Genomic DNA, 11454 nt, shown 5'->3' on the forward strand with positions numbered 1-11454 from the left:
TTTAGAAGTACAGGGATTTTCTTACCATGTGATATTTGAGATGTTTTTAAAGATTTGTGATATGTATCAAACTAACAAGTCCATGATTTTTGATAAATTAATAATGTATTGTAAGAAAAAAAATTATATTCTACAATTTAAAGATTTAAAGAAGAATAAAGGTGTACCTGTAGGTGCAAAAAACAAAAATAAGGACTTCAATCTTACTGTTTGACAAAAATATATAATTAAATCCTTATACAATCTTGTTTCCATAATGTAGATTAAAGTTTAATATTGCAATTGAAAGAATGAATGAAACTTTTTCTCTAATTATCATACTTTTTTTGTCCTTCAACGATAAGTAAAAAGATGACGTCGCCTTTAATTATGATGCAATTTAGACTGGAATTAAAACACTCTATATCGCAAATTAAGGGTAAGGATCACGTGCATGACATGTATCCTCCGCTTCATACAGCTAAAAAGTAACTTAATAAGGTACTGTTCAAGGCTTGGACAACCAGTGATAATTTACAATGTCACAAGTGTTACCCGCATTTACTGGAATTTTATTTAACAGTATTTACTATATTAAATAGTAATATACCAAAATATACTCTTCATAAGTTATTAATTTTCATGGAAAAAAAATTGTTTGTTTGAAGGAAATTGATTAATTTGTACTTATGTAAATACTGTGTAAAATTTTGAATATAAACAGAAATGGAGAATACTCGAAAGATACTTGGAAAAAAACAACTCTACTTATTTGAATTTTAAATATAAAAAATACTTTTAAAATCTTAAGCATTCATAAAACTGAAATTTCGTTGAACAGTATAATCAAATTTGTTTATTGTGTTAATTTTTTTATATACTTTTTATAAAATACATTTTTGCAAAAATTACTTATTTAATTTTCATATTTTTTTAAGCCAGATTTTTAAATTGTTTTTATAACTTTTGTTAATAGTGCAATTTAAATATCAGTATCGAAAAATAATATTTATTTGAGTAAATATTTATAAGTATAAATATTTCTATGAAATATTGGTTAATTTATACAAATATCGAGAATCGAATGATTACCTATGAGTTTTATTTAAGTTGCTTGTATTTTATAAAATAATATTTAAAATTTGCATTTGCTCACATTGAAAAAAAAAAAAAAAAAAGGAATCCATGAAATCATTAGAAAAAATAAGTGGAATTTTGCGTTAATCCAATAACACTTTATGTTTTTGATATGAACATCTGTTGGGGGATCCAAAACAATTATTTATGCTTGAACACAAATTGTTGATAATTTCTCTAGGTGATGAGTTGAAGGACCTTGGACTTAGAGAGACTCCATACAATACTTGGTTAGAGTTAAAATTGGCAGAGATATTTAACTACCAATTAAATTTTGAAGGTATCTGTCTAATATTTTTGCCATTATCTTGCAAACTGGATCTGTTATATTATTTCCTGAGTCGGAGTTGGATGCACATATATAAATAATATCCATTTTAATTATTATTAATATGATTGAAGGTGAATCGTGAATCTCTTTTTTTATGTACCGTGCGTCTTTTCTTCTTTTTCACCAACAGATAATTGAATTATATTATCTTCGATATCTAGTTACTTATTTGGATATTTAGTAAGCTATTGTATTTGAATTTAAAACACCGTCTACTAACATGAATATGTCAATGTTTTGGTTCATATTATCAGACAGCGATTATTTCTCAAAAAATATGACAAAATATAGCAAATAAATAAAATATTTATGTCAAAACTCCTATTCAACTCGAACATGACAATTTTGTTCTGATATAACCAAATAGAGACGGAATATCTATCCCAGAATTACACACCAGAAAGTATAGAAGTTTTAAATATGAACTCAAAATTATCATAACCTCGAAATTAAAACGTTTATTTCTCAAAAACCATACAATCAATCGCTTTGAAATTATACTGGATTATTTAGAAATGTGGAAAGACTATATAATAATAACTATCTTTGACATTAAATTTACAATATATATTTTTTTTCAACTGTGTATTTTATTGTTTTTTTATCTCTCAGCAGTAGAGTTGTATCAAATATTACCTTAACACATCCTTAATATTATTGACATTCTGAGGAGTGGTTTTATATTCCAAAGCTGCTACCATTATTCTCAAACTCTTGAAGAGAGAGCAGAAACGTATTCAGTAATTATCAGTGTTCATGAAAGATTGAGTGTAATATTAAGGATTTGTATTGGAGTGGAAAGAGTAATTCATTATTGTATTAATAGTTAACATCGACATCACAATAATTCTTCTCTATATCCTTGCTTGATACAGAGTGGTTTTTATAGCTAATTTAATATAATGCCATGATAGTTATATTGCTCTTCTCTAAACTTTAAATTGTCGGGGCTACCATGACATTTTTCAGTCTTTTTAATTTTTAAATACAAGCAGATCTTACTCTATACAACTTTATGAAAGAGTGATTTGAATCATATCATCTGTTGTCCATTGAAAATAAAATGAAAATGGATATGGTAAACTTGATAATATTTAATTTTTTTGGGAGGCAAAGAGCTGTTTAGCTTTCATGGCATTTTATTTACTTAGGTACAATAATTTATTTGAAGAAAAATACAAATTTAGTTGTATATCCAGCATATATTTAGACAGAAGATACTTCGATGCCAATCTTCAATTCTATATTCAGCCCAATAAGGATCTTTAGTTGTAACTCCCCTACAAATCATGAGTTTTACTCTCCGTCATTCATGAGGACATGCAAAAGTGATTACATATATTAATAATTGATCTTTCTTCAATAATAATAATAACACCACTGCTAAAAATAGAGGCATTGCTCAGATAGCAATAAAAAAAAAATATAAATCACACGCTTATTTGGTCATATCTTCTATACCTATAATTCTAAACGTGACTTGATTAAATTTGAATTACCTCTTCTTCAACTTTAAATGATTTCCAACAATTATTGAATAACAATTCTATAGTGAGTAAAAATTTGCTTACTACAAACTGATCTTTGGCCTTTTTACTGTTTCTCTCTGGAGGAAAGGTTGAATATAAAATAATGTTAACAATGTGATATATTTGTAATAATTTCTAACAAAGGTTATGTTAATTATATATAAAAGTTTTTATCTAATATAACGATATTTTTTGATAATTTTCCCTATGTCTGCTATTGCTCAAGCGTGAAAAATTTTTACATGTTTTATTTAGCAAAAAAAAACACACCCAAAATAACCAAAATATGAGCTATCATAGTTATGAGGGAAAGAGTTCAGAATTTCTTTCGAATTAATTTTTTTTTTGTCATAAATAAAAAAGTTTCACCTATTTACTTTCTAATTTTTCTCTAAATATTCAACACCTTTTCCAATGAATTTTATTTTCAATAATTTTTTTTGAGGAACTTTATTAATTTTCTTGTATTTACTCCTTTTAACTTTTTGCCTATCAAGGGTATTTGAAAACAAATTTATAGGCATGACTCTTCTATTACAAGTAGGGGATTTTGATTTGTTTAAGCATGTGTTCGTTCATTTTTTGGTTTCCGTTATAAGTAATGTTTTTGTTATAACAAAAAGCGAGTTGTGGTGTTCAGTCAATTTCTTATTCTTAAACATCTGCTGTTTATGGGATATAAACCATTTCCTGCAGCTTTTCCCTTTTGAAATCATAAATCTACTTAAAGGTCCCCATTGAGGGTAATTCCAAACTAACTTTATTAATATTGATTCAGGAATTTATCGTCGAGGTTTTAATGATTATTTTTTATGCGTTCATATTAGTTTTTCTCCGACTATGAACATGCAAAAAAAGTAGAAGTAGAGGCAACAACTTCTAAGACAATAACACTTAATATTGGAGTGGCTGCCCCCACCCCCCTCCCCACACACACAAAGTACTCGTATTAGGATTAGAAGGGAAGTAATAACTGATGAATATTTTGCATCCAAACATTTCATAAAGTGAAAAATTCAGGAAGAATGTCAATAATGAAAAAGTATCGTTCCTTTAAATAATAAAATGGATTTAAAATTAAAAATAAGCTTGTAATTTTTTTGAATAAAATATGTAACAAATTTTATCGACTATAAAAAAATTCGGAATATTTGGATCAATTTAACTTGTTATATTTACTTTAATAAAACAACTAAAAAAATGTTTTACTTTCTTTGAGGAAATATTGTTTAAAAATATTTGAAATGTATGCATTTAACATTGATATGGAAAGCTTTTTATTATTTGCATTTATAAAAATATATATAAGATACATATTTAAACGTCTTGAAAAGAATAAGCAAATATTTGTAAAGTTAAACAAAAACAATCGATAAATTCATATTGATTTTATATTCTATATTCATATTTACGAATTACAAATATTGAAACCTTTAACGACAACTCGTCACATATATATCATCGTCTTAAAATGCATCAAATTTTTACATACTTTATTTTCTGTAAGTGTTTAAGCCTTGTGAGTACTAAATACATTATATTAACTATTATTTTCAGTTTTCAAATCTTTCGCTATGATTTCCCATGTGTAGTTTGTTTATAAATATAAGTTGGAACGGTTACTTTTGATTAAATCATTGCAAATTTTACTTAACATGCCATGAATAATTGTTCAAGTTTATTCTTTATTATAATTATCAATATAGATATAGCAAAATAACTTATACCAACAAAAGGGTCTGTGAATAAGCTTGAAATAATGCCCATAAAAAGATATTTTTACTATTACTGATGTTTTGTGGTTTGAAATACTTTATAAGAAAATGGCATTGAAGAATATTACTAGAAAGTATGGACAACACAAAAATATATTCAGGTACCAGCGGTGACATTTCAAATTTATTTTACATCACTGACATTAAAAGAAATTAAAAGTAACTATTTGACGGACCAATGTATGGTGTTTTAATCCGCTGGATATGGAAAGGGAATTAAAACTGTAATGTCAAGATGATCGTTGATTCCTGGCTTACATTTTGTTATGTCATTCAATACAAGATGATTAAACAAGCTTCCAGTGGTAAGGAGAAGGACCCATGATCTATTGCAAGACAAAAGTTTGACAGACTTAGTCTTGGAGATGGCAAAGAACGTGCAGGTCCAAACCTTATTTTGAAGAATCCATAGCATAGTTCCACACTGTATCAGTTTCATGGGGAATCTTTAAGAAAAAGGTTATGTACCATGCTGCAGAAGGATACTGTTTTTTTTTTTTGTTTTTTTTTTACAGAGAGTGAATGTTTATTCGACACCCAGAAGTGAGGTAGCTAACTATATATGCTTTAGTGCTATGTTGATTATAATATGACACAATGATACGTTCATGGAAAAATGTAACTTTTGCAAAATCTAGGCTTAAGGAGCTAAATGCTAAATGTCAAGATTGAAACCTATCTAAAAATCAAGGAAGCAAATTTTTTTTCAAATTTTTCCCACAAATTTAAATTTTTTTGAAATTATAAAGTGAATACTTATGCAAAAAATCATCTTACAATTATTTTACTTAACTCATTTTTCTATAAAAATTATATCTTCAATAAATAGTTCACAACTAAAAGCATCCCTTGAATGAAAGGTTTTATTTGCTTTGGTATATGTTCCTGATTGATCGATATTGTGTATTGTAAATATGTTTACACCCGTATATGTATTATAGTTCAGTTAGTTTTTTATGGGTAAAATATATAAATTTGACTTTCTTTTATTACTATTTAACAATTTATAGTTTGCATTAATATTTTTAATGTTATTTCAGAGTTTACTTCATATAATTAATGAAAAATTGATAACTTTTTATTTTTTTTGTTGAAGATTTAATTAATTATCAAGATCTTCAATTGTATTTCGTCAAATTAAAAAAAAATGTTTTTAATATATTATATAGCTAAAATAAAATTATCAAGTTATTATGGATTAAAATTAAAAAAAAAACACGATGAAACAACACCAGCAAAGTTTTTTTACTGTATTTTTTTAGAAACGAATTCTGTAAGGGATACTTTTTCTCTCATATAAAAGTTAACATTACATAAGGACTCATTCTACAAGAAATTTTGGGTATATGTCGAAATTATCTTCAAAACATTAATGTAATAATTCCTCATCGGACATGATAAATGTTTTAACATATGAGGATTTAGAAGGAATGCATTCATCTAAAATTTTATGTCTTGTACGGTCCTTAACTTTCAGGACACCTTTGATTCGTAAATCCGTTTTTGTCAAAAATTATCTTTTTTGTAATCTAAATCTATTTTTTTACGTTATCAGGCTTCTAAATTTAAAAACTGATTAAAACAATTCAAATAATAATTTTTACATATTTCCTTATTGACATTGGTTTGAAACTTTTGCACTTGATCACGAAATAAGCCAAAAAACCACACCTGTTAAAATGGATAGCAAAAAGTTATAAATAGGGAGATTTATAGAAAAAAAGAATTCAGACCTATTTTACAGCATTATTTCTTTAAACTTCAATACTTTTATTCAAAACTTCTTGCATAAAACTTACACACGTTTAAACAAACCCCACTCTCTCTCGAGAATCTAATAAACATTAGAAATGAATATTAAGGTGATCAACGACTGTTTGAACGGTTTGTTTCAACATCTAAAAGTAACATAACTATAGTTTTAAACAAACTATTAGCTTAAACGAGTGCGACTCTTTTTGGAAAATGCATCTAAATTTAAAGTGATAAATTGTGCCAAAGAAACAAAAAGTAACAATGAAGATTTGTTTATTGTTAAAAGAGTAAGTATTTGTTTGACTCGGAGTAAAATTGATAATTGCCCTCTGATTAATTTCTGTTTATGTCATTATTAGTTACAGAGCAGGATTTCTATTCATTTCCTTTTTTCATCTATGGTCACCTAAGGCCTTGTAAAAAGATATTAAATGCCCTTGTGTTTTATTCTCATATTAGTATCAATATTCTGTAATTATTTTAGTCAACTAAAATTTACTTTGTAAAATTTTAGATTGCAAATGATGAATTATTATGAGGACAAGAAAATATGATGAATTTTTTAAGAATTGTTTTACTTTTATAATTGACACATTAATTGAAAAGCCACAAAGTGACTTTTTAACCAAATTATGTCAATTGAATTGATGAAACCCAACAAAAATGAGCAATAAACATCCTTACATTGCAGAGAAAAATATTAATTATATTAAGAAGAAATCTGATGATGTAAGAAAACAGGGTTAATTTTTGAGACAAGAACAAACATTAAAATATGTCAGTAATTACATGCTCTCAGAATTGCATAAGCTTTGACTATTGCCGACAAGTTCCTCCTGGCAAAAACAAAAGATATTATTCAAGTTATACTAGGAGATGAATATAATAAAAAATTGACTACAATATCCTTATCTAATACCACCGTCAGTAGTAGAAGAGACAACATTTCTGCTGATATTATTGAGCAACTAATCCAGGGATGGAAATCAGGTCTAATTAGAACATTTAGCATCCCGATTGACAAATCAATAAATGTGGCAAACTGTTCTCATTTACTGGTTTACATGAGGTATATTTATGAAGGTTATTTCAAATATGTGTTTTTTTTCAATCAATTTAAAACGACAACAACTGCACGCAATGTCTTCAACAAAGTTGGTTCATTTCAGCGAAATCATGATTTTTATCTTTCGGATGAACTCAACTTGGCAAATACCATTGAGAAGTCACGCCAGGTCGAGAACTACTCGTCAATTACTCTCGTCTAAGGTCATATTTTTTAAAACAATATATATAGCTATGTAGTATTTTTGATATTCAGCTTTTACTTCTTGTTTGATTGAAAAATCTATCCCCAGTTGTATTAATTTTCTTATCTTTCCAATTACACATAGATTTATAGATAAAAGATCATATCATTCATTCATCGACTAACTAAATTAATCGCATATTAATTTATATCATTTATGCAACATGCACAACACTTTTGTCTGCTACAAACTCTTTAAAAATATGACATATAATTTAGACTATTTGATATACTTATTAATTGTTATTAATTCAGCATGAGATAAAACCATTTTCAAGCTATTTTTGTTTAAAATAAGAGCTTTTATTTTTATATAATTTTTCATTTACTTGTATTTTCTTAGATTCATTCATTAAAAATTTTTTATACTGAATGATCCATTTAAAACTTAACATTTACTAATTCAATAATTAATAAACACTGAGTTATTGAAGGTAATCCATATTTCTATTTATTAAAGCATCTTCAATTAGTTAAAAAAACAACTAAGCTCTCTAGCTTACGTACAAGTTTAGAAAATGACACTTGATGACAACGTGATCGACAAATTTCAATTTGTACACTACGTATCCAGAACCCCGTGACGTCGTCAGCAAGTCTGAAACGTTAAAAAGGGAGTAGGGCTCTTAAAAAAGGCCAACCTGGACACGAATGAGTTAAAGAAAACTTCCAAGACCAATTGCGTCAATTCCATGAAGCCCATAGAAGATATCTTGAGGCTTCACACCAGACTGTCTAGAGAGCTATCAAAAAAGTGGGTGAAAAGAGCCTTCTGAGGTGGGGGAGAGTACACTTTTGACACCAGCAATGAAAGAAACCCACGTCCTCTGTTGCAAGACTCTTTTGAATGAGTTTTTGGAGTCGTTTTATTTCTTTTTTCACACTTTTTGCCTACTACATCCCTTTTGTCAACCCCCTCGACTACACCTTTTGGGTGCATGTCGAGGGGAAGGCCTCTAGTCTCCGTTATTTAAACGTCAAGATTTTCAAAACCACTATCAGCCAGCAAAGGTACGCCATGACAGAGGACTACGTCCGCAGCTGGTGCCAGGCATTTCCCCCCACATGGAAGCCATCATTGCCGCTAAGGTTGGCTACATTAATGATTAACAGACCTCAAACACACATCTATTTATAGTATCAATTTTTTTGAAGTTCTATCTTGTTAATTAATAAATTATATCTTGTTGAAGTTTATAACTCAATGTGTTTAGATTTTAATAACCACTTGGTATAAAGTGGCAGAAATAAATTACTTACTTTTATTTCTACTCCAAGAAGCATATTTTTGTAAAGAAAAGTTCATGGATCAAGAATGTACATATAAACCAATAGTACATACCAATATAATACAACTTAAATACCGTCACAGTGATCCACAATTAGGGAGGACGGGTATCTTAAGACTATGTTCACCGTAGTACGAGCGATATTTTTAGAGAAAAATGAAAATATATTAATATTACATTTTTTTTGTAAACTGATAATTAAAATTTAAAATTCAGTTAAAACTTAAAATCATATTGAATCATTGCTTTAAAGAAAAAACTTATTCAAAAAAAATATTTCACTGACAAATTCTAAATAAAATTTATTCATATTTCATTTCAAAGATAATTATTGTTAATTATATATTTTATAAAATAAAAACTATTGAGCGTGCAATTTAAGTAAAAAATCTATTATAAATTTTTAAGAATATATCAACAAATGAATTAAATTATAATACTTTAGTATTTCACTTCCAAAACATACTTTTATAGTATAAAACCCTATAGTGAATTGCTTTACGGAGACAATTAAATGAAAAGCTCTAACAGTGAAAAGTTTTATTTTAAGCCTAATTTACAACAATATGATTTCCTTTCATATTTATAGATTGATGAGGTACATTTGAAACAGTTTTTGAACCTTTCATTACATAAATAGTAAATTACTTTGATAAATATTTTTATGATGAAATTTACTTATATCTATAACATTGAAAGGAGATATATCTTATATAATTAAACTGAATTTAATTAAAATATTTTTAACTTTTTATGATGGAAAAAAGTATCTTTTTATAATATATCATCAAAATTTGGCCAAAAAGAATATTTGAATATATTTGCCAAATTTATTGGAAGGATTTATTTTATTCAAAAACGTAACCATTTTGAGTTCTGGATTTAAAAAAAAAAACTACTAAAGAATGACAAAATAGTCCAAATGGGAGTTTGACACTATTTCATTTTATTAAGTTAATAATTAATTTTTATAAATTGAGGTGTTTTGATAAAATATAAAATATTTTTATACCTTGTAGATACTCAAAATAAATTACACATGAACAAAACTACGTTTTTAGGTTAAATAATTTAAATTCTATATAAATGTGATTAACGAATATTGAAACATACTTCATTGCAAAACAAAGTATTTATAGCATATATTTATCTATTAACATATTAAATCAACAATTTTTCCTATAAAAATTGATGTAAATGTTAAATTATAATGAGTAATATTCTTACAAAAATTACCTTGATTTGTTTAGACAGGCAGTTATTTATATGAGTGTCTTGTAAAGATGAGTAATATGAAGAGATGAAATGATTAGTTTTTAACAAAAAGAAATCCAAATTTTAAACCATTTGTGGAGATATTTATTTTTGTATTTTGGATACTTTAAGTGATGAAGTTATGCAAGCACTTATTGTTTTGAATTTTTTCCTAACAAATTATGGTTTACTCACTAAATAAGATCAACTTATTTATTGTATTATTCTAATCAACCTCTTTTATAAACATGCTTTGGATAAATTAAAATGTAGTAATAGCAACTCTTAATATTTTTTCATATATATAAAAAAGAAAGAAATCAACGTCAGAGAACGATTCTCGTCTCAACGCTTCTCTATCCTTATATTGTGTCTATAAGCATAATATTTTCTACTAAGATTTTAAGAAGTAACTAAAGGGCGTAACGCATCATTAAGAGGCATTGAACATATTGTTTATCTTTTTTTCAGTAAGTGGTACTTAATTTATATTACCTCCCTTTTTTCCAATCGAATACTAATTCGAGTACTTCCCTAAGGGAGTTTAGACACCCTAAAATTAAAATGTACCTATATATTTTTTTATCTTGATTTGCCTTCAGTCCTTGATATGTAGTCAAGACATATTTTATTTCCTTTCCTTTTACCTTTTTAAAATCCATCATGTAAGTAGAAAAATAATGGGAACACATACAAAAATTATGTGATACCTCGGTCATTAATTAAAAAACTACTCAATAACTAATGTTGTACCATCCCTCATAAATTAGAAATTGACGTATATGATAAATTAAGATATTAAGCAAAAATACCATTCACACGAGATATTATATGGATATTTAAGTATGTAGGGTGAATCGCTACTAAAAAAGGAACCAATATGCCACCCTTTTGCACGTAGGAGATACTTGGGTCTAATGAATTACATCCTAATTACTACTTTTGTTTTTCAATCTTTTTTTTTTGTTCATAGGTAGCCATGACGTTATACTATATATAATATTTTATAATAAATGTAAAATTAGTATTATATATATTGTAGGATACTGAATATCATCATTTTTCCATATTTGAAAAAACAAAACAAAAAAACAAA

At 26.8% G+C, this 11454-nt stretch overlaps 1 protein-coding gene across 1 annotated transcript in view; it reads right to left on the bottom strand.

Annotated features, from left to right (window-relative positions):
* LOC121116773 (allatostatin-A receptor-like) overlaps window positions 1-10635 on the bottom strand; it is a 59199-nt gene extending 48564 nt beyond the window's left edge. Inside the window, exon 1 of the mRNA XM_040711061.2 lies at window positions 10341-10635. The gene's annotated coding sequence lies outside the window, so the exon portion shown is untranslated. The remainder of the gene's footprint in view (window positions 1-10340) is intronic.
* Window positions 10636-11454: the final 819 nt, after the last annotated feature.

The sequence above is a fragment of the Lepeophtheirus salmonis genome, chromosome 1 (genome assembly GCF_016086655.4).
Source record: "Lepeophtheirus salmonis chromosome 1, UVic_Lsal_1.4, whole genome shotgun sequence".
In the NCBI taxonomy this organism is placed as follows: domain Eukaryota; kingdom Metazoa; phylum Arthropoda; class Copepoda; order Siphonostomatoida; family Caligidae; genus Lepeophtheirus; species Lepeophtheirus salmonis.